General features: G+C 46.7%; 1 long non-coding RNA gene, 3 other non-coding genes and 1 pseudogene across 4 annotated transcripts; all 5 read left to right on the top strand.

Annotated features, from left to right (window-relative positions):
* Window positions 1-6,093: 6,093 nt before the first annotated feature.
* Window positions 6,094-8,646, top strand: LOC141584349 (uncharacterized). The gene is made up of 4 exons (XR_012517348.1): window positions 6,094-6,209; window positions 6,418-6,458; window positions 7,303-7,397; window positions 8,449-8,646. It is a non-coding gene; the product is annotated as an uncharacterized LOC141584349 (long non-coding RNA).
* Window positions 6,262-6,324, top strand: LOC120363481 (small nucleolar RNA SNORD48). The gene has a single exon (XR_005579026.1). It is a non-coding gene; the product is annotated as a small nucleolar RNA SNORD48 (small nucleolar RNA).
* Window positions 8,287-8,353, top strand: LOC120363476 (small nucleolar RNA SNORD52). Its single transcript, XR_005579021.1, has one exon. It is a non-coding gene; the product is annotated as a small nucleolar RNA SNORD52 (small nucleolar RNA).
* A 39-nt stretch (window positions 8,647-8,685) lies between the features above and the next one.
* On the top strand, window positions 8,686-8,763 carry LOC141584428 (small nucleolar RNA ZL8). The gene has a single exon (XR_012517488.1). It is a non-coding gene; the product is annotated as a small nucleolar RNA ZL8 (small nucleolar RNA).
* Window positions 8,764-10,759: 1,996 nt separating this feature from the next.
* Window positions 10,760-17,265, top strand: LOC141584348 (small ribosomal subunit protein uS12-like; annotated as a pseudogene).
* Window positions 17,266-24,141: the final 6,876 nt, after the last annotated feature.

The following is a 24,141-nucleotide window of genomic DNA, read 5'->3' as shown; positions in this document are numbered from 1 at the left end:
TTCTTGACTGTTGATATGGGGGACAATGGGTATTTGGGGAGGCATCATGTCTGAATTCCATATAGTCTGAAAATGACAGTACTTCTGAAGAAAGGTATACATGTAAGAATTAGGGCGACAAATATTTTTGTTAGGACTTAATTGTGGGTGTTAAGAGAAATTGCAGGTGCCCGTTTTGATTAGAGAGGGGCTTGTTTCAGGGAAAAGTAGGGGTGGCACCTGCTGAAGGGTGTTGGAGGGGTGGTTGTGGTGGGTTAACTGGATTGGGAAGGGAAGGTGTGATGCTGAGAGGAGATCATGGTCGATTTCTCTCCCTCCTGCACTTAGTGAGTAGAGTGCATGAAAAGATGCTCACTTTCCTTTTCTTTTTTTTTTTCTTTTTGTTTTGTTTTTAGACGGAGTCTTGCCCTGTCACCCAGGCTAGAGTTCAGTGGTTTGATCTTTGCTCACTGCAACCTCTGCCTTTTGTGTTCAAGCGATTCTCCTGCCTCAGCCCCCCGCACCCCCCAGTAGCTGGGACTACAGGTGCCCACCACCATACCTGGCAAATATTTTGCATTTTTAGTAGAGAAGGAGTTTCACTCTGTTAGGATGGTCTCCATCATCTGACCTCGGCTCATGTTCATTTAAATGTGGAATCTAAACAGTAGAACTCAGAAGTGGAGAAGAAGTGGTGGTTACTAGGAGGCTGTGGGATGGGGGAATGCAAAGATGTTGTGCAAGGGGAATAAAAAGCCCCAGACAGCCGGGCGCGGTGGCTCAAGCCTGTAATCCCAGCACTTTGGGAGGCCAAGGCGGGTGGATCACGAGGTCAAGAGATCGAGACCATCCTGGTCAACATGGTGAAACCCCGTCTCTACTAAAAATACAAAAAATTAACTGGGCATGGTGGCCCATGCCTGTAATCCCAGCTACTCAGGAGGCTGAGGCAGGAGAATTGCCTGAACCCAGGAGGCGGAGGTTGCGGTGAGCCGATATCGTGCCATTGCACTCCAGCCTGGGTAACAAGAGCGAAACTCCGTCTCAAAAAAAAAAAAAAAAAAAAAAAAAAAATTAGCTGGACATGGTGGCGTGTATGCCTGTAATCCCAGCTACTCAGGAGGCTGAGGCAGGAGAATTGCCTGAACCCGGGAGGCGGAGGTTGCGGTGAGCCAAGATCGTGCCATTGCACTCCAGCCTGGGTAACAAGAGCGAAACTCCGCCTCAAAAAAAAAAAAAAAAAAAAAAAAGCCTCAGACAGAAGGAGTAAGTTGTATTTTTTTAAAATGAAATATTGCTGTTTCCCAGGCTACAGTACAGTAGAGCTCACTGTTGTATCAAACTCCTGGTTTCAAGCAATCCTCCCATCTTAGCCTCCTGAGTAGTTGGGTCTACAAGCATGTACCACTGTACTTGGCTTTTTTTTTTTTTTTTCTTTTGTAGATACTGTACCAAGTCTTGCTCTGTTTATCAGGTTGGTCTCAAACTTTTTTTCTCAAGCTATTCCCTTGCCTACGCCTCCCAAATTACTGGGATTATAGGCATAAGCCACTGTGCCGGCCTGTTTTTGTTTTTGTGGGGAGGGGTATCTATTGGATGGTATGGTGAACATAGTTAATAGTGTGTTGTATATATACATTTTTTTCCTTTTTTTTTTTGAGACAGAGTCTCTGTCGCCCTGGCTGGAGTGTAGTGGTGATATCTCGGCTCACTGCAACCTTTGCCTCCTGGGTTCAAACAATTCTGTGCCTCAGCCTCCAGAGTAGCTGGGATTATAGGCACCTACTACTATGCCCAGCTAATTTTTGTATTTTTAGTACAGACAGGGTTTCACCATCTTGGCCAGGCTCATCTTGAACTCCTGACCTTATGATCCACCCACCTGGGCTTCCCCAAGTGCTGGGATTACAGGCATGAAGTACCTCACCTGGCCTGTATGTTTCAAAATTTCAAGTGTTCTTATCAGGAAAATATTTGAGGTGATAGTTAATTTCCTTGATTTAATTACTGCATATTGTGTTCAGAGATAATATCACTTTGCACCTGGTAAATATATACAACTAAGGTTTGTCAATTTACTAAAAGAATTTTAAAATCAAATAAAATGGATTGGGCCTGGTAGCTCATGCCCATAATCCCAGCATTTAGGGAGGCTGAGTCGGGCGGATCACTTGAGATCAGGAGTTCAAGACCAGCCTGGCCAACATGGCAAAAACCCCATCTCTACAAAAATAAAATTAGCTGGGCATGGTGGTGGGTGCCTGTAATCCCAGCACTAGGGAGGCTGAGGCAGGAGAACTGCTTGAACCTGGGAGGTGGAGGTTGCTGTGAGCCAAGATCGAACCACTGCACTGCAGCCTGGGTGACAGAGTAACACTCTCAAAAAATAATAAACATAAAATTCGTGGGCTGGGCAAAACAGCAACAACGAAATGCAGGTTCACACCACTGCTCTATGAATCCCAACTTGGATGACCAAGTCAAATTATTATTATTATTATTTTTTTTTTTTTGAGACGGAGTTTCGCTCTTGTTACCCAGGCTGGAGTGCAATGGCGCGATCTCGGCTCACCGCAACCTCCGCCTCCTGGGTTCAGGCAATCCTCCTGCCTCAGCCTCTGGAGTAGCTGGGATTACAGGCATGCGCCACCATGCCCAGCTAGTTTTTTGTATTTTTAGTAGAGACGGGGTTTCACCATGTTGACCAGGATGGTCTCGATCTCTCAACCTCGTGATCCACCCGCCTCGGCCTCCCAAAGTGCTGGGATTACAGGCTTGAGCCACCGCGCCCAGCCAAGTCAAATTATTTAGACTAACTTAGCTTTTGTTGCCTCCTTTTAAAATAAAGCATTTTGTCTGAATGGTCTCACTTCAAAAGTTCTAAGATCAGCCGGGTACAGTGGCTCATGCCTGTAATCCCAGCATTTTGGGAGGCTGAGGCAGATGGATTACCTGAGGTCAGGCGTTTGAGACCAACCATCCTGACCAATATGATAAAACTCTGTCCTACTAAAAATACAAAAATTATCCGGGTGTGGTTGCATGAGCCTGTAATCCTAGCTACTCAGAAGGCTAAGACAGGAGAATTGCTTGAACCTGGGAGGTGGTGGAGGTTGCAAGTGAGCTGAGATCCAGCCATTGCACTCCAGCTTGGTTAACAAGATCAAAATTCTGTCTCAAAAAAAAAAAAGTTCTAAGATCGCTTTGAGCAGAACTTGTGAGGTAGACTAACATTTTCAGCTATGGTCACCCTAGGTGTCCTTATTTAAGTAAGAGTCTGGAGGAGTGAGAGTTTGGGGCTATGGCAGTAAAGGAAAGATGAGCCAGGTTCTTTGCATCAACTCTGTAATTCTCATTTTATTTCCCTCTACATTAGGTATTCTAAAACCTTTTTGACAATTTAGCATATGGAAGTGGTCATTTGAACTGCATCCATGGTCAAATTAGAGAGCAACAAATGACGGTTTAGGAACCAAAGATTTTTTTTCCCACTGCCTGAATATTGTTGGCATTTAGTAGCTCCTGTCTAGTTCTAAATGATGGTTTTACCGCAGATTTTACAAACAGTAGCCCTTCGTCCTTTTTCATGGATGCTCTAAAAAATAGCAAATTTAATTATGAGGAAAGGAGAAAAAAGCTGCACAGCATAAAAGGGGGAAGACTGCTGTAATGGGCAGTCCTCCCACACAAGCCTTTCCTGAAGAGGTTCTTCCTGATACATAGTTAAGTGTCCTTAGCACTTTCTCCCCAAAATTCAGCCTGGAGATATCTACTCTAAAATCAGGCCAGGCATGGTGGCTCATACCTGTAATCCCAACACCTTGGGAGGCCGAGGCAGGGCAGGTGGATCACCTAAGGTTAGGAGTTCGAGACCAGCCTGGCCAACCTGGTGAAACCCTGTCTCTACAAAAAGTACAAAAATTAGTTGGCAATGATGGTGCATGCCTGTATTCCCAGCTACTCAGGAGACTGAGGCAGGAGAATCGCTTGAACCCTGGAGGTGGAGGTTGCAGTGAGTCAAGATTGTGCCACTGCACTCCAGGCTGGGCGACATAGCAAGACTCCCAAAAAACAGAAATAAATAAAATGGTTAAAGTCCCATGTTGCACCTTTGTGTAAATCCTTACCATTTATGAAAATCAAATGTTTGGCCGGGCGTGGTGGCTCAAGCCTGTAATCCCAGCAGTTTGGGAGGCCAAGGCGGGTGGATCACGAGGTCAAGAGATCGAGACCATCCTGGTCAACATGGTGAAACCCCGTCTCTACTAATGATGCAAAAAATCAGCTGGGCATGGTGGCACGTGCCTGTAATCCCAGCTACTCAGGAGGCTGAGGCAGGAGAATTGCCTGAACCCAGGAGGCGGAGGTTGCGATCGCGCCATTGCACTCCAGCCTGGGTAACAAGAGCGAAACTCCGTCTCAAAAAAAAAAAAAAAAAAAAAAAATACACCGATACATATCACCAAACATGATACGGGTTTACAAATGAGAGGGATTGGAGTCAAAGAAGACCACTAAAAAAAAAAAAGAAAGAAAGAAAAAAAAATGAATAAAAATAAATGAGGGAGATGGCAAAAGGGCCAGGAAGGTGGGATTTGAAATGATTTATGAGTTTCAAAAATGCTGTTATTTATTTACTTAGGAACAGAGTCTTGCACTGTCGCCCGGGCTGGAGTGCAGTGGGGTTATCTCGGCTGACAGCAACCCCCGCCCTCCGGGTTGAAGCGATTCTCCTGCCTCAGCCTCCCGAGAAGCTGGGATTACAGGCACCTGCCACGGCCTCTGGTTAATTTTTTTTTTTTTTTTTTTTTTTTAAATTTTCAGTAGAGACGGCGTTTCACCTGTTAGGTTGGCCGCTGGTTAATTTTTTTTTTTTTTTAAATTTTCAGTAGAGACGGCGTTTCACCTGTTAGGTTGGTCTCGATCTCCTGACCTCGTGATCCATCCGCTTCGGCCTCCCAAAGTGCTGGGATTACAGGCATGAGCCACCGCGCCCGGCCTATTTATTTATTTTAAAAATTATAAACAGAGGGGCCGGGCGCGGTGGCTCAAGCCTGTAATCCCAGCACTTTGGGAGGCCGAGGCGGGTGGATCACGAGGTCAAGAGATCGAGACCATCCTGGTCAACATGGTGAAACCCTGTCTCTACTAAAAATACAAAAAAGTAGCTGGGCATGGTGGCACATGCCTGTAATCCCAGCTACTCAGGAGGCTGAGGCAGGAGAATTGCCTGAACCCAGGAGGCGGAGGTTGCGGTGAGCCGAGATGGCGCCATTGCACTCCAGCCTGGGTAACAAGAGCGAAACTCCGTCTCAAAAAAAAAAAAAAAAAAATTATAAACAGAGACAGGGTTGGGTGTCACCATTTGCCCAGGGTGGTCTTCTGGCCTAGGCCTGCTCAAAGTGTTGGGATTTCAGACCTGACCTATCAACGCCGGGCCTGGTTTTTGTGTTTTTGGTTTTTTTGTTTTGTTTAATTGAAGCTTAAGATGCCTGACAGTCTGCGAGCTCCAGCTGGGAGGCGAATTCAGATTTCGCTGTGGGGACGAAGCGGGAGGGCGGAGTCTTGGGAAAGCCGGACGCTAAGCTGCGGCAGCTGCGCGCTTTGGCGGAGTCCCAGAGTCATTAACCGGTCTTGGGCTGCGGGGAAGCGGCGGAGGAGCAGCGTCTGGGCGGGGTGAGCCGGCTGGCACCGGGGACTTTCTTCCGCCTGGTCAGGCAGATTCCTGTTTTTTGTTTTTCAAAATTCAGAAAGCATCTCTGAATATTTGTCCAGAAGCGTGTGAAACATACTTTCCTGGTCTTTCTTTCACTTTGTTTTATTTCTATGTGGACTAACAATGGGAAAATGCCGCGCGTCTAGCCAGGCAGATAAGAAAACAGCCATACCGTCAGGCCCCCTACCCGGCGCTGTTATAAATAGCGCCCGCCCGCCATTGTCGTTCTCTTAGCGCGGTGGGTGCGTGCGTTGGGTTATGTGAGTGTTACTGTCCTTATGCCGCCTGCTGCTGGCCCAGCTGGTGAGTGATGGGGAGCAGGGGATTCCTACGGCCTGCGCTGCCTTTGCGCAGCAGCCGGCGTGCGGGTATGTCGCGGCCCCCAGTCGAGCTGGGTGAACTAACGTTGCAGACTAGGATTTCTAGTGTCTGTTTGGAACCGACTTAACTCCTGGCCGGGGGATCTCGGCTAGCGTCGCCACAGCCTCTGCTGATTCATCGCAGTAACACAACGGTGAGCAGGCTCATGCAAGATGGGGGTGGCGGTCGCCCGGGGAGAGGACGGGAGTGATGATGACCCTAGGTGACTCTGAGTGTGTCGCTGACGCCATCACCGCAGCGCTCTGACTTCCCCTAGGTCCACGATTCCTAGACCTGGGCTCAGCGAGTTCGTGGCCAAGATCTCGTTAATCTTTTGTTCCTGTCTTTCATTTTCCCATTAGGAATTGTAAGACGTCCACCGCTGTATTATCCTTGAGTAAAGGTGAGTATTAGTTGCGAGAGCCTTTTGAGTGCGTCTTGGAAAAGCTTTGTTCCCAAGCTTTCGTTCATAGTCATTATGCGTGGCCCCCCACCCCCTTTTTTTTAGAGACATTCTGTCACCGTGGCTGGAGTGCAGTGGCAAGAACACAGTTCACTGCAGCCTTCAGTTCCTGGGTTCAACTGATTCTCCCACCTTAGCGTGTATTCATTTTTCTCTTTCTTTTTTTTTTTTTGAGACGGAGTTTCGCTCTTGTTACCCAGGCTGGAGTGCAATGGCGCAATCTCGGCTCACCACAACCTCCGCCTCCTGGGTTCAGGCAATTCTCCTGCCTCAGCTTCCTGAGTAGCTGGGATTACAGGCACGCGCCACCATGACCAGCTAATTTTTTGTATTTTTTAGCAGAGACGGGGTTTCACCATGTTGATCAGGATGGTCTCGATCTCTTGACCTCGTGATCTACCCGCCTCGGCCTCCCAAAGTGCTGGGATTACAGGCTTGAGCCACCGCGCCCGGCGGTCTTTTTCTTTTTCTTTTTTTTTTTTTTTTTTGGGAGACAGGAGTCTTGCTGTTGTCCCCCAGGCTGGAGTGCAATGGCACTGGGTTCAAGCGATTCTCCTGCCTCAGCCTCCCGAGTAGCTGGGATTCCAGGCGCCCGGCACCATGCCCGGCTAATTTTTGTTTTTAGTAGAGACGGGGTTTCTTCCCCCTGTTGGTCAGGCTGCCCACTGCAACATCCGCCTCCCGGGCTCAACTGGTCCTTTGTTTCACCTCTGTCTTCTGGGACTACAGGCACGTGCTACCACGCCCACCTAATTTTTAATTTTTAATTTTTTTTTTTAAATAGAAACGGGCTTTTGCCATGTTATCCATGCTGCTCTCGAATCGGGCTCAAGCAGCCCTCCCGCCCTGGCCTCCCAAAGTGCTGGATGGAATTAAGGCGTGAGTCGCTTCACCTGACCCTGGTGACTTTCTGGAGATTTACAGTTTACATCTCTTTCTTTGTGACTATTATTTGTATGTTTACTTTTTTTTTTTTTTTTTTTGACACGGAGTTTCGCTCTTGTTACCCAGGCTGGAGTGCAATGGCGCGATCTCGGCTCACCGCCACCTCCGCCTCCTGGGTTCAAGCAATTCTCCTGCCTCAGCCTCCTGAGTAGCTGGGATTACAGGCAAGCGCCACCATGCCCAGCTACTTTTTTGTGTTTTTAGTAGAGACGGGGTTTCACCATGTTGACCAGGATGGTCTCGATCTCTCGACCTCGTGAGCCACCGCACCCGGCCCACTTTTTTTTTTTTTTTAAAGCCTCGCTCTTGCCCAGGCTGGAGTCCAGTGGCATGATCTTGGCTCACTGCAACTTCCACCTCCTGGGTTGAAGAGATTCTGCTGCCTCATCCTCCTGAGTTGCTGGGATTACAAGCAACTGCCACCACATTCTCCTAATTTTAGTAGAGATGGGGTTTCACCATGTTGGTCAGGCTGGTCTCCTGACCTCAGGTGATCCACCTGCCTCAGCCTCCCAAAGTGGTGGATTACAGGCGTGAGCCACCGCTCCCAGTCTGCATTTTTACTTTTTATTAAATCCCCGTATTTTTGTTGAAGGCTGGATAACCTGACTCCCCCACTCATTTTTACTGTAAACTGAGAGTACAGTGGGGCCTCATGGTGGAGCTGTTCTCTGCAGTTTTAAATTACTTTCTACTTCTCCTTCTCTAACATGCATCCCTGGACTCATTTGTTAGACCCTTGTATATTGGGACTGTTTTGCTTTCTTTGAATGTAGTAGATCTCTTTCCAGAGGGGCTTCCCTTGATCCAGATCTCCCTAATTGGGAATGATGATCTCACAGACTAGAGTCTCTGATGCTGGTCATGATGTCAAAACTAAGTTCTGACTCATTTAGGGAACTGGATACTTGGGTTTCCAAGAGGGGGCCAATGGGAGGGCCGTAATTCTGCTTATTTTCAAATTGTCTTGTTTTCACCTTGTTAGAATGTGAGCTCTGGAAACCCCAGCCAGGGACGATGCCCCTTCACAGAGATTCTGCACTAACCTGAGTGAAGGCATAAGGTTTGGAGCCTTCCCCGCCTTCCCCCTCGGGGAGATGCACTGTATGGCTGTCACGCCTATATAGTGACTCCTGCGACTGACCTTCAGGCTGGGAGAGGTGGAGAGCCGCCCCTGATCTCCTTCGTTGCTATGGTGAGTGTCCTTCGTTTTGGCTCTCAGTTGGAGTGGTAATGATCTGGTTAGAGAGTCTCTGAGCTTTTCTTTGAGGATCTTTGAAACCACCTGATATACTCTCCATCCTGCCTGGAATCTCCTGTGCTTCATGTTTTGTTTTGTTTTTCTTCTTTTGAGACAGAGTTTCACTCTGTCCAGACTAGAGTGCAGTGGTGCGATCTTGGCTCACTGCAACCTCTGCCTCCCAGGTTCAGGCGATCTCCTGCCTCACCCTCCTGAGTAGCTCGGATTACAGGTGCCCACCACCACACCTGGCTAATTTTTTGTATTTTTAGTAGATTTAACCATGTTGGCCAGGCTGGTCTCGGACTCCTGACCTTGTGATCCGACCGCTTTGGCCTCTCAAAGTGCTGGGATTACAGGCGTGAGCCACCACACCCAGCCCTGTGCTTCATATTTTTACGGTCAGTTACTTATGATGAGGTTTAATCGGCTGTGGTTCTGCGGGATGGAATATATGAAACGTAGTGCTGGCATCTGGCTGGCCTCTGGGGAGGCCTCGGGAAACTTTATATTGCATGAGATGCAGATGGAAGCAGGGCTGTAGTATGGCCAGAGAAGCAGCTGTGGCGGGGAGGTGCCGCACATTTTTAAGCAACCTGATCTCCAAGGAACTGACTGTCATGAGCACAGCACTAAAGAGATGGTGCTTAAGTCATTCATGAGTACAGGGTCTCACTTCGTGTATAGGTTGGTCTTCAGCTCCTGCCTCAGTGAGCCACTGTGCCCACCCCAACATGTTTTGTGTGTGTGGGTTTTTTTTTTTTTTTTTTTTGGTTTGAGACATATCACTCTGTCATCCAGGCTGGAGTGCAGCAGTTCAGTCTTGGCTCGTTGCAACCTCCGTCTCCCAAGTTCAAGTGATTCTCCTGCTTCAGCTGCCCGAGTAACAGATTACAGGCACGCACCACTACACCCAGCTAATTTTTGTATTTTTAGTAGAGAGTTTCACCATGTTGGCCAGGCTGATCTTGAACTCCTGACCTCAGGTGATCTGCCCACCTTGGCCTCCTAAAGTGCTGGGATTACAGGTGTGTGAGCCGTAGCATCTGGCCAGTTTTATTCTATTTTTTGAGATGAGGTCTTGCTCTGTTACCTAGGCTGGACTGCAGTGGTGCAGTCACAGCTCACTGCACCCTCAACCTCCTGAGTGCAAGCTTTCATCTCACTTCATCCTTGGAGTAGCTGATGGCCACAGGCATGCATCACTATTCCAGCTAAAAAAAATTTTTTTTTTTAAATTTGAGGAAGGGCTAGGTGGCTCATGCCTGTAATTCCTGCTCTTTGGGAGGCTGAGGCTGGTGGATCACCTGAGGTCAGGAGTTCAAGATCAGCCAGGCCAACATGGTGAAACTGTCTACTAAAAATACAAAAATTAGCTGGGAGTGGTGGCGGGCACCTGTAATCTCAGCTACTTGGGAGGCTGAGGCAGGAGAATCACCTGAACCCGGGAGGTGGAGGTTGCATTGAACTGATATGATGCCATTGCACTCCCACCCTGGGCGACAGAACAGTACTCCATCTCAAAAAAAATAATTTGTAGATACAGGGTCCCAGTATGTTGCTCAGGATTGTCTCAAACTCCTGGCTCAAGTGATTCTCCTGCTTTGGCTTCCCAAAATGTTGGGATTGACAGGCATGAGCTACCATGCCCAGCCTTGACTTTTAGTATAGATTCAGGGGGTACACGGGTAGTTTTGTTACATGAGTGTATGGTATGATGCTGAGGTTTGGGGTAGGATTGCCCCCATCACCCAGGTAGTAGGCATAGTAGCCAACAGTTATTAAACCTTTGCCCCATTCCCTCTCCTACTGTCTGTTGTATGTCTGCGTATACCCCACATTTAGCTCACACTTAAACATGAGAACGTAGTTATCTGGTTTTCTGTTCTGCATTGATTCACTGAAGATCCTGGCCTTCAGCTGCAAGGGACATGTAGCATGTCTTTTTTATTGGTGCATCCTGTATGGTTGTAATGTTCTCTTTGAATTTCCAGGAATTTGCTGACAAAAAATATCTTCTGCCTGGTGCAGGGCGTATCCTAAGAACTTAAAACTTTCCTGCATTACTCTGTGTGATCAACTGTCAACTTACTGGGGGAAGAATGCTTGAAACTTGGGGTCACTTCAGGTAGGTAGCTTCTACTTCCTATATTTGTCTTACGCAAGTATCTGGTTTTATCAAAATAATTCTAATAAAATATTTTAAAGTAAATAAGACATGGTTTGGTCTCAGTGAAAATGATATGGTACAAAAAGATTAAGGAAAGCGAAAGGTAAAGCCTTATCAGAGTTAATGCTAAGAGTTAGACTGTACCCCTCCTTAACTCTAACGTTACAGATTCTAGTTGGGTGACATAGTATTATATATAATACACTAGAGTAGACATTTTTGACAATTGAGGTTTTTTTTTTTTTTTTTTTTTTTGAGGCAGAGTTTCGCCTTTGTCGCCAAGGCTGGAGTGCAGTGGTGCAATCTTGACTTGCTGTAACTTCTACCTCTTGGGTTCAAGCAATTCTCCTGCCTCAGCCTCCCAAGTAGCTGGTATTACAGGTACCTGTCACCTCACCCAGCTAATTTTTGTATTTTTAGTAGAGAGAAGATTTCACAATGTTGGCCTGGCTGGTCTTGAGCTCCTGACTTCAGGAGATCCACCCACCTTGGCTTCCCAGTAAGCCACTGCACCTGGCTGCATGAGAGATTTTTTTTTTTTTTTTTTTTTGAGGCACAGTCTCACTGTCATTCAGTGTGGAGTGCAATGATGTGATTTTTGGCTCACTGCAATCTCTACCTCCTGGGTTCAAGCAATTCTCTTGCCTCAGCCTCCTGAGTAGTTGGGATTACAGGCGCCTGCCACCGTGCCCAGCTAGCTTCTGTATTTTTAGTAGAAACAGGATTTCACCATGTTGACCAGGCTGCTCTTGTACTCCTGACCTCAGGTGATCTGCCCACTTCCACCTCCCAAAGTGCTTTTGAGACAGTCTTACTCTGTCACGCAGGCTGGAGTGCAATGGAGGCAGGCTCCCTGTAACCTCTGCCTCCCAGATTCAAGTGACTCCTGTCTCAGCCTCCCAAGTAGCTGGCATGAAACACCACGCCTGGCTAATGTATTTTTAGTAGAGATGGGGGTTCTCCGTGTTGGTCAGTCTGGCCTTGACCTCCTGACCTCCGGTGATTGCCTGCCTTGGCACCCCAGAGTGCTGGGATTACAGGTGTGAGCCACTGTGCCGGCCTATTTTCCTCGTTTTCTAAGTGTTTTTTTTTAAGAGATAGGGCTTCACCATGTTTCCCACGCTGGTCTCGAATTCCTGAGTTCAGGCATCCACCCACCTCGGCCTCCCAAAGTGCTGGGATTGCAGGCGTGAGCCACTGTGCCTGGCTGCCTTTCCTCATTTCTTTAGGCCTCATTTTCATACCAGGAGTGGAGCAACTTCAGTAATAAATAAACAGTCCCCCTTCCCGGCCCTTCAAGCTGACCTCCCCGGCCTGCTACTTTAGCTACTGCAGGCAGTGAGCCTCCTAAGGCCTGGACTCATCCTGTGTCCCGACAGGAATCCTTGGAATCCTTACCCACTAGCCAGTGTCCTGGTCCTTCAGGTGACACTGCTATCTGCCCGTTGCTTAGGCCTCACCTTTGGAATCTGCCTGACTCCTTTCCTATTCTTACATCTAATTTGTCAACAAATCATGCTGTCTCTACCTTAGGATCTGCATCTCACACCTTACTGCTACGTCATCCTGGTGGGAGCCACCTTTGGCTCTCACCTGCAACTGTCCCACCTGGTGTCCTGGCTTCCACTTCTGCCCTGTTACAGTCTCACTCCACACAGCAGCCAGAAGGTTCCTTCCAAATCAGGAGTCAGGTCAGGTTTCTTTTCTGAAGATCCTGCAATATCTCCCATTTCACTCAGTAAAAGCCTCCATGTTACAAGGACCACCCAGCAAGTTCTCCCCGTCTAGCTAGGTCTGCCATCGTCTGACCTCCTCTACCCTCCACTCTCCTTTGGCCACACTACAGAAAGCCAGGAGCTGCTTGGAGCTCTTTTGTCAATGTTCAGGGAGTAAAGTTTGCCCATTGGCCAGGGTCACAGTGTCAGGCTTTAGGGGTACACCCAAACCTGCACCAACAACTCACAGATGGAATTTGTATCAGTTGGGCTGTGAGGAAATTCTAGGGCCCAGAAATAGCCTTAAAAACTGTTTTGGGCCGGGCGCGGTGGCGCGTGCCTGTAGTCCCAGCTACTTTGGTGGCTGAGGGAGGAGGATCGCTTGAGCCCAGGATTTCTGGGCTGTAGTGCGCTATGCCGATTGGGTGTCCGCATTAAGTTCGGCATCAAAATGGTGACCTCCTGGAAGTTGGGGGCCACCAGATTGCCTAAGGAGGGGTGAACCGGCCCAAGTCAGAAATGGAACAAGTCAAAACTCCCATGCCAATCAGCAGTGTTTGTGCCTATGAATAGCCACTGCACTCCAGCCTGGGCAACGTAGCGAGACCTCGTCTCTTAAAAATATATATATTATTGTCCGGGTGCGGTGGCTCACAAGGTCAAGAGATTGAGACCATGTGAAATCCTGTCTCTACTAAAAAATACAGAAACTGGTTGGCTGCTTGTTTGTTATTTTCTTCCCTCATTTTTTCCTGTCTCCATTATTAAGCACAATTATTGGTATAAAAGAGGTTTTCAATACCCATTTTTCGACTGCATTCTAGCCTGGGCAATAAAGCAACACTTCCGTTCTCTCTCCCTCTTCCTCTTTCTTCCTCTCTTTTATTCTTTATTTTTCTTCCTCTCTTTTTTTAAATAAAAATAAAAAAAATACAAAAATTAGCGGAGTGTGGTGGCATGTGCCTGTAGTTTTAGCTACTAGGGAGGCTGAGGCAGGAGAATTGCTTGAACCTGGGGGGCAGAGGTTGCAGTGAGCCGAGATTGTGCCCCTGTACTCCAGCCTCGTGCCTAGTGACAGCGAGACTCTGTCTCAACAATAAAAATACATATATATATATATATATATATATATATATACATACACACACACACATAATTTTTTGAACTATTTTGGGGCAGGGCACAGTGGCTTACACCTGTAATCCCAGCACTTTGGGAAGCTGAAGCAGGCAGATCACTTGAGGCCAGGAGTTCGAGACCAACCTGGCTAACATGGTGAAACCCCGTCTCTACTAAAAATACAAAAATTAGCCAAGGGTGGTGGTGCAAGCCTGTAATCCCTGCTACTCTGGTGACTGAGGCAGGAGAATCACTTGAACCTGGGAGGTGGAGGTTGCAGTAAGCTGAGATTGTGCCATTGTACTCCAGTCTGGGCAACAGAGCAAGAATCTGTCTCAAAAAAAACCAAAACCAGCCAGGCGTGTTGGCTCACGCCTGTAATCCCAAGACTTTGGGAGGCTGAGGTGGGCGGATCAGGAGGTCAGGAGATGGAGACCATCCTGGCCAACGTGGTGAAACCCTGTCTCTACTAAAAAATAAATTAGCCGGGCATGGTGGCGTGTACCTACAGTCCAAGCTACTCAGGAGACTGAGGAAGGGGAATAGCTTGAACCAGGAAGCAGAGGTTGCAGTGAGCAGCCGAGATTGGGCCACTGCACTCCAGCCTGATGACAGAACAAGACTGTCATAAACGAAAGAACCAAACTAACCAAAACCAACAACTAGTAGCATGTAATTTTACGTACTGGTAGTATGTAACGTTAACATGTTTACATCATACTGGTAGTATATAAACATTACGTACTAGTATGTGTACATATGTAATGTGCCCGGCCTCCCATATTTTTGCACATCTGAAATATTAGTATCTTAAAAACATGGCTTGGGGGTAGTAAAGCTCATGCCTGTAATCCCAGCCCTTTGGGAGGCCAAGATGGGAGGGTCACCTGAGCCCAGAAGTTCCAGGCCAGCCTGGGCAATATAGCAAGACCCCATCTCTAAAAGATACACAATAAACAAAATAAACAGTAGACCAACTAAATAAAGAATTAGTGAATTGGAGGGAGAAATAATCCATAATGCAGAGCAAAGAAATCAGAGGTGATAAAGAAGTTTTGAAACAGGAAGGATGGAATGAGATGCTCCAACTCCAGAACTGCTTTCTTTGTTTTTTGTATTTTTTTTTTTTTTTTTTGAGACGGAGTTTTGCTCTTGTTACCCAGGCTGGAGTGCAATGGCGCCATCTCGGCTCACCGCAACCTCCGCCTCCTGGGTTCAGGCAATTCTCCTGCCTCAGCCTCCTGAGTAGCTTGGATTACAGGCACGTGCCACCATGCCCAGCTACTTTTTTGTATTTTTAGTAGAGACGGGGTTTCACCATGTTGACCAGGATGGTCTCGATCTCTTGACCTTGATCTCGATCCACCAGCCTCGGCCTCCCAAAGTGCTGGGATTACAGGCTTGAGCCACCGCGCCCGGCCTGGATAAAAAATCTTGAAGTAATTGATAAAACTTTGAGTGTTATCACTAAGCCAAAGGAAAAGTCAAGCTGGGAACTGCATCAGGCAAACCTGCCTTCCATTTCATTCCTAAATAAGATAGCTGAAAAGATAAAAGAGCTACATACCACCTGGGCATGGTGGCTCATACCTGTAATCCCAGCGCTTTAGGAAGCCGAGGCAGGTGAATCACTTGAATCCAAGAGTTTACCAGCCTGGCCAATATGATGAAATGCCATCTCTACTAAAAATACAAAAAATTAGCCAGGTATGGTGATGCGCACTTGTCATCCCAGCTAGGGATTACTCGGGAGGCAGAGGCTTCAGTGAGTTGAGATCATGCTACCAAACTCGAGCCTGGGTGGCTCACGCCTGTAATCCTAGAAACTTGGGAGCCCAAGGCAGGTGGCTCACCTGAGGTTAGGAGTTCATGACCAGCCTGACCAACATGGTGAAAACCCGTCTCTACTAAAAATACAAAAATTAGTTGGGCATGGTGGTGGGCGCCTGTAATCCCAGCGATTTGGGAGGCTGAGGGAGATCCAGCCACTGCACTCCAGCCTGGGTGACAGAGTGAAACTCTGTTTAAAAAAAAAAAAATGCTCTTTTTCGCTCAGGCCCATGATGCCGGCAGGATGGGCAAGTGTCATGGATTTTGTACTGCTAGGAAGGTCCATAGCCACTGATGAGACCAGAAGTAGCATGATAAACAGTACAAGAAAGCCCATTTGGGCACAGCCCTGAAGGCCAACCCTTTTGGAGGTACTTCTCATGCTTTTGCTGTGCTAGAAAAAGTAGGGAGTTGAAGCCAAGCAGCCAAATTCTGCCATTAGGAAGTGTGTCAGGGTCCAGCTGATCAAGAATGGCAAGAAAATCACAGCCTTTGTACCCAGCGATGGTTGCTTGAACTTTATTGAGGAAAATGATGAAGTTCTGGTTGCTGGATTTGGTCACAAAGGTCATGCTGTTGGTGATATTCCTGGAGTCCGCTTTAAGGTTGTCAAAGTAGCCAATGTCTCTCTTTTGGCCCTATACAAAGGCAAGAAGGAAAGACCAAGATCATAAATTTTAATGGTGAAAACACTGTAGTAATAAATTTTGATATGCCAAAAAAAAAAAATAAAAACAACAAAAAGCAAACACCAACCAATAAAAAACAAAAAACCTACAGGGTATACTATAGTTGTCTTCTGAAGCAATTTTTTTTCTCCTGTTCTTGATTTTTACCAATGATGAATTTTACTAGGACAGATTTACTTGTAAGTTGTTATATGTGGCCTGATTATTTGCATAAAATACAATAAGAATAGTGATTGGCTATATAGGTTGAATTTTGCATTAGATTTTCAAAAGCCTCTTAAGGCTAAGAAACCAAGCCAAGGATTTTACAGACTGTGCCTGTCATACCGGTACAAATTCAGTGAATTCTTTTCTTCTCAAGGTCACAAAATACCTTGAGGTTTCTAGGCCTATCATGTAGTGGCTGGGTCCAGTGGCTCACGCCTGTAATCCCAGCTCTTTGGGAAGCTGAGGTGGGAGAATTCCCCTGATCCTGGCAAGTTGAGGCTCCAGTGAGCTATGATTTCACCACTACCCTTTTAGTTTGGGCAACAGAGTGAGACCTTGCTACAATAAAAATAAAATAGTAGACCTCAGTTCCTCAAAGCACTCTGGAAATATTGGAAAATATGTGATTCTAGTCAAAACCGTGGTAAAATAATTGTATCTAATTGTGTACTTATTGTGCCCTGTTATAAAATAAAACAGATTCTTACTGAATTTACCCAAATAACTGTTTTGCCATAAATTAATAGTACTCAGTTTCCAAATTTTGGAGAAGTGAAGTGAAGAGAAAGGCTTTTTTTTTTTTCTCTTTTTGTTACTGTTTATTTGTTTGAGACAGTGAGTGCCGTATGTTCTGAGTCAAGTGCAGGATAATAAAGGAGGCAGTTAATCTACAACGAAGATCAGTGATTGGAAAGGAGGTCTCATTACAGAATAAGAGCAATGAGGAAGAGAGTTATAAGAAGCAGAATTGCAAACACGCTACATGACTCAGTCTCCAAGGTTTAACTTCTCCCTTGGCATAAACTTAGAGTACTGAAGTTTTGTTTTCTTTTTACAGTGGACTTTGCAAATCACAGCCTGGTGAGCGCCCGCTGGATTAGCAGCCAGATGCTAGCATGAAGCTCCTTCACACATTAATCCCCACTCCCAGCTCCTTTGCTTAGGATAAAACCAGCTCAGGCTCTCCCTGTCTTCTCAGCTATCCCTTAAACAATGGAAAGAGATAGTAACAAACACTGACTGAACAGCAAATGTCAGGGACCAGAGACCGTTACACATTTTTGCTAATGTGATTTTTCCAACCAAAAGTCATTACAAGAAGGGAATAGGGCATTTTCTTGGCAAGGCGGACTATGCTTTCAGCTAGGAAGCCTTCCTGGCCGAGACTAGGAGAAGTCTGACAAATTTCTTGTTTGACAGACTCTTAAGGCTGATTGTGCTGTGCACGGTGATATCCATCAGGATCCCGCTGTTGATGGGAAACTATGTTTATTCCCAATTTTCAAAGGTGGCTAAAATTGGACACAGCCTGGCAATCCGTGAACCTGATCGTGACCAATGTCGGGCAAGTAATTTCATATTGGAAGCGCTGCTGGATTTCTTATTTGCAACGACTTGGATTGTGGGGGAAAATCAGGTGGTGAATCCTTGTAGTCAGCTGCAAGACCTTCGTCAGTGTGAGTGTTTGAGAGCAAAATGCTGTTTTTCATCATCAGAGATGCGTGACTTCCAATGTTATGCTCTATTAAGAGGAGCCTAACAGATGATGCGAATGTTTGTGGCTAGGGAAGCCTTCCTGGCCAAGTGTTTGACAGACGCTTATGGCTGATCGACTTGGATTGTGGGGGAAAATCAGGTGGTGAATCCTTGTAGTCAGCTCCAAGACCTTCATCGGTGTGAATATTTGAGAGCAAAATGCTGTTTTTCATAATCTGAGACTCGTGACTTCAAATGTTATGCTCCATTAAGAGATAAACCTAACAGATGACGCGAATGTGGCTGGTGTGTCATGATCGTGGGACTTCTGCCATTATATTGCTGCTACGTTTTCTTTAGGAGGTCATGGGTCAATTTAGAAAGGGATGTCAGAAGAAATGAAATGAGTCTGCAGCCACAAAGAAGAGGGTAAGGCAGGAGGAGATTAGAATGATGAGCCCAAAGAGTAGTATTTTCCCCTCGTGACAACATCAGCTATCCAAAGCAGAGGGGGCCATCCAAACCTGATGGAGCATTTTGGAAAGTTAAAAATTGATTCTTTTTTGTCATAATTACTTTTAAATATGAAATAAAGCTGACTTCTTTTTGTGCATGAAAAAAAGGAATAGGAAAAAGTCAAATTTTTAAAAATTATTTTTATTTTTGAGACAGGGGCTTACTCTGTCACCTAGGCTGGAGTGCAGTAGCATGATCACAGCTCACTGCAGCCTTGACCACCTGGGTTCAAACAATCCTCCCACCTCAGCCTCCTGAGTAGGTGGGACTACAGGCATGTGCCACCAAGCCCAGCAAATATTTTTATTTTTGTAGAGACAGAGTCCTACTGTGTTGCCCAGGTTGGTCTTGAACTCCTGGGGTCAAGTGATCCTCCACCTCCCCACCCACTTGGCCCTACGTTCTCATAAAAAACAAGACGTTTTTTCGAGATGAGGTCTCTGTCACTTAGGTTGGCATGCAGTGGTACAGTCATAGCTCACCACTGCCTCGAACTCCTAGGCTCAAAGTGATCAAGCCGTTCTCCCACGTAGCTAGGACTATAGGTGTGCATTACCATGCCTGGCTAATTAAAAACAATTTTTTTTTTTTGGAGACGGAGTCTCTCTCACTCTATCACCCAGGCTGGAGAGCAGTGATGTGATCTCGGCTCACTGCAACCTCCGCTTCCTGGGTTCAAGTGATTCTCCTGCCTCAGCCTCCCAAGTAGCTGGGACTACAGGAGCGTGCCACCACTCCCAGCTAATTTTTTTGTATTTTTAGTAGAGATGGGGTTTAACCATGTTAGCCAGGATGGTCTCAATCTCCTGGCCTCATGATCTGCCCTCCTTGGCCTCCCAAAGTGCTGGGATTACAGGCGTGAGGCACCGTGTCCGGCCTAACTTTTAAATTTTTTAGACATGGGGTCTCACTATGTTGTCCAGGCTGCCCTTGAATTTGATCATCCTGCCTCTGTCTCCCAAAGTGCTAGGATTACAGATCCGAGCCATCACACCTCGCCAGGAAGGTGGTGTCCCTCAAGTCTCCTGCTACTTCTGTTTCTACCAGGCAGTGGTTCTGAGATGGGAGACCCCCTTGCCTCCTTCAATTTCACCTCCTCCTCCTCCCCCCTTCCAGATGGGAAGGAGGGTCAAGAAGAAAAAAAAAAAAGAAATAGAATACCAAAGAGCTGGGAAAATGAGTCCCTTTTTGGTTCCCAGCGTCTCTGCTATCAGTTAACCTTGAAAGAGCTGCAAATCAATGTTATCCCTGCCAGCTGGAGCCTGGCACTGGTTCACATCCCCATGTCTCCATGGACCAGGCTCCCTCCTGGAAACACCTCTGCCAACAGATAGTTTGTTGCTTTTGTCTTGTCTCTGTAAGCCCGTTTCCATGACAGTCCCCACTCACACTGCATATGAATCAGCAAATCAATGAAGCCAAAAGATTGTAAGGTTGGATGTCCAGCAAATGGACACTGACATAGTTCTACCTCGGTTTCCCGTTTAGCATTGTAAGCCTATAAAAGGGGAGAGAAGCTGCAGCTTGGGGAGCTCAGTGAATGAGACTAGCCGCTCGAAGCTCCCAACTGAAGAAAAAGACACTTCCTTAGTTTGGTGTTTGAGAAGTTTGTTCCCTGATGCTCCTGCTTCAGGTCATGGATCAGACATTCAGAGTGTCATTTCCTGTCTGTATTCCACTATTTCTGGTAAATAAAATTGTCAGCAAAACTTCTTAAGATGTGCAATGTTCATTTATTTAGAGACAAGGGTCTCAACTCTGTTAACCAGGCTGAGGTACAATCATTGCTTATGCAGCCTCAAACTCCTGGTCTCAAGTGGTCCTGCCTCAGCCTCCTGAGTAGTTTGGACTACAGGCATGCACCACCATGCCCAGTTTTATTTTTTGTGGAGATGCGGTCTCACTATGTTGCCCAGGCTGATCTCAAACTCTTGGCCTCAAGCGATCCTCTCACCTCGGCCTCCCAAAATACTGAGATGATAGGCATGAGCCACTGAACCCGGTGACAGTTTTTAGTGGAGTTAGACATGCAGCTGACATCCTAATTGCTGCAGATGCTGTACTCCATTCTTCCTTGCTTCACATCTGTTTACTGATCTGCATTAGAAAGGCCAGCCCCACAACCACAGTACCTATATTGCTCTACCCCTGCTTCCCACAGGCCCTCTGTATGTGTGTCCCATGAAGAAACAATGTGCTTCACTGACCAAGGGAAAGTGTTATATCAGTTTACTCTCAAAACTGCTAATTAAAGGGGAAAATCAAGCATGTATCCTGCTTTTGCTATATAAATCACGTTTCAGGGTAATCAGGGTAACCAAATAGCCTTGATTAATTTTTTTTTTTTTTTTAAAGACAGTCTTGTTCTGTCGCCCAGGCTGGAGTGCAGTGGTGGGATCTCAGCTCCTCAGCGTTTTTTTTTTTTTTGAGATGGAGTCTTGCTCTGTCACCCAGGTTGGAGTGCAATGGGGCCATCTTGGCTCACTGCAACCTTCTGCCTCTTGGGTTCAAGTGATTCTGTTGCCTCAGCCTTCTGAGTAGCTAGGATTACAGGTGTCCACCACCATGCCTGGCTAATTTTTTGTATCTTTAGTAGAGACAAGGGTTCACCATGTTGGCCAGCCTGGTGTTGAACTACTGAGCACAGGTGATCCACACACCTCATCCTCCCAAAGTTCTGGGATTATAGGCGTAAACCACTGTGCCTGGCCTAATTTTTGTATTTTTTAGTACAGATGAGGTTTTGCCATGTTAGCCAGGCTGGTCTCGGACTCCTGAGCTCAGATGATCTGCCACCTAGGCCTCCCAGACTGCTAGGATTACAGACATGAGCCACTGCATCCAGCTGATGAGCTTTTTACTGAGGAATTCTAACTAATAAATGAAGAAATAACAATTTCAAAATCACCTTTTTGCAACCCCTCATGAAATAACTGAATCAGACAAAAATCATCTGTGGATCAAACTGTCAGTTGAAAGGTTGATGTGCGGGTGCAGTGGCTCACGCCTGTAATCCCAGCACTTTGGGAGGCCTAGGCAAGTGGATCATCTGAAGTCAGGAGTTCAAGACCAGCCTGGCCAACATGGTGAAACCCCATCTCTACTAAAAATACAAAAATTAGCCAGGCATGGTGCCGTGTGCCTGTAATCCCACCTACTCAGGAGGCTGAGGCAGGAGAATCACTTGAACCTGGTAGGCAGAGGTTGCAGTGAGCTGAGATCGCACCACTGCACTCCAGCCTAGGTGACAGAGCGAGACTCCAATCTCAAAAAAAAAAAAGAAAAAGCCGGGCACAGTGGCTCAAGCCTGTAATCCCAGCACTTTGGGAGGCTGAGGCGGGTGGATCACGAGGTCAGGAGATCGAGACCATCCTGGTCAACAAGGTGAAATCCCGTCTCTACTAAAAATACAAAAAATTAGCTGGGCATGGTGGCACGTGCCTGTAATCCCAGCTACGCAGGAGGCTGAGGCAGGAGAATTGCCTGAACCCGGGAGGCGGAGGTAACAGTGAGCCGAGATCGTGCCATTGCACTCCAGCCTGGGTAACAAGAGCGAAACTCCATCTCAAAAAAAAAAAAAAAAAAAAAAAAAAATTGATGGGGAAACTTCCGAGAGAGGAAACTTCCAAGAGAGTCAGGCTATGGCCATCTTAACCTACTTCCCAGTCACAGCTTAACTCAGAGGGACAAGCAGTGCAGGTACAATAGGAAGCACTTAGGAAGGACTCTTGCTCCTCCAAAATGGAATCTGAATCCAATTAAACCTTCAGAGGTTTAATAACTGAAAATACAAGGGATGGAGGAAGAAGTTAAATGACACTGAGAAAGCAAACTGACAAATTGGGAGAGTGGGACATTGTACAGGACAAATAACCAACCCCGTTTCTGCATAGATGGCATTTAAAAAAACAAAAAGGGAAGAAGAGGTGGACTACTGTAGATTAAGTAAGTGATTTAAGAGACATCAAAGTGCGATGTGAGCCAAGTGTGGTGGTACATGCCTGTAATCCTAGCTACTCAGCTAAGGCAGAAGGGACTGCAGGAGCCCAGGAGTTAGAGACCAGCCTGGACAACAGTGAGACCCCGTCTCTACAACAAGAAAAAAAAAAAAAAAAGCCAATGTGTAGACTTTCTTTGGATCCTGATTCAAACAAGTCAACTAAATTTTTTTTTTTTTTTTTTTCGAGACGGAGTTTTACTCTTGTTACCCAGGCTGAAGTGCAATGATGCGATCTCGGCTCACTACAACCCCGACCTCCTGGGTTCAGGCAATTCTCCTGCCTCAGCCTCCTGAGTAGCTGGGATTACAGGCACACGCCACCATGCCCAGCTAATTTTTAGTATTTTTAGTAGAGACGGGGTTTCACCATGTTGACCAGGATGGTCTCGATCTCTTGACTTCGTGATCCTCCCGCCTCGGCCTCCCAAAGTGCTGGGATTACAGGCTTGAGCCACTGCGCCCGGCAACTGTAAATATTTTTGAGACATTTGATGTAATTTGGATAATGATAGTATTATAAGATGACACAGTTATTGTTAATTTTTTGGGTCTGCACTGGCATTATGGTTATATAACCAAAAGTTCATTTTGTTGTTATTTTTGTGAGTCAGAATCTCCCTCTGTCGCCCAGACTGGAGAACAATGGCGCTATCTCTGTTCACTGCAACCTCCACCTCCCGGGTTCAAGTGATTCTCCTGTTTCAGCCTCCCGAGTAGCTGGGATTACATACGCACACTCCTACTCCTAATTTTTGTATTTTTAGTAGAGACAGGGTTTCACCATGTTGTCAGGCTGGTCTCAAACTCCTGACCTTGTGATCCGCCCACCTCAGTCTCCTAAAGTGCTGGGATTACAGACGTAAGCCACCGTGCCTGGCCTCATTTTACTATTTTTATTTATTTATTTTGAGATGGATTCTCACTGTGTCCAGGCTGGAGTGCAGTGGCACCATCTTGGGTCGCGGCAGCCTCTGCCTTCTGGGTTCATACGATTCTCCTGTCTCATCCTGAGTAGCTGGGATTACTGGTGCCTACCACCATGCCCTGCTATTTTTCTTTTTTAGTAGAGATGGAGTTTTGCCATGTTGGCCAGGCTGGTCTCAAACTCCTCACCTCAGGTGATCCACCTGCCTTGGCCTCCCAAAGTGCTGGGATTATAGGCATGAGCCGCTGTGCCCGGCCAAAAGTCCATTTTAAAGAATGAGATGCATACTTAATAATGTAGGGGAAAATGTCTTGAGGTCTGGGATTTTCTCTTCTTTTTTTTAATGAGACAGAGTTTGGCTCTGTTGCCCAGGCTGGAGTGCAGTAGCATGATTTCAGCTCACTGCAGCCTCCGTCTCCCAGGTTCAAGTGATTCCCCACCTCAGCCTCCTGAGTAGCTGGGACTACAGGTGCACCACCACGCCTGGCTATTTTTTTGTATTTTAGTAGAGACAGGGTCTCACCATGACCAGGATGGTCTCGATCTCCTGACCTTGCAATTCGCCCACCTTGGCCTCCCAAAGCGCTGGGATTAGAAGCGTGAGCCACTGTGCCGGGCCCTGGGATTTGCTTTAAAATACTTCAGTAAAAGAAAGGAAAAGAAAAGCCGGGCGCAGTGGCTCAAGCCTGTAATCCCAGCACTTTGGGAGGCCGAGGCGGGTGGATCATGAGGTCAAGAGATCGAGACCATCCTGGTCAACATGGTGAAACCCCCCCCGTCTCTACTAAAAA

This window comes from Saimiri boliviensis, chromosome 4, assembly GCF_048565385.1.
Source record: "Saimiri boliviensis isolate mSaiBol1 chromosome 4, mSaiBol1.pri, whole genome shotgun sequence".
Taxonomy (NCBI): Eukaryota; Metazoa; Chordata; class Mammalia; order Primates; family Cebidae; genus Saimiri; species Saimiri boliviensis.
Note: the sequence above shows the minus strand (reverse complement) of the source record. Positions and strands in the feature narration are given on the sequence as shown.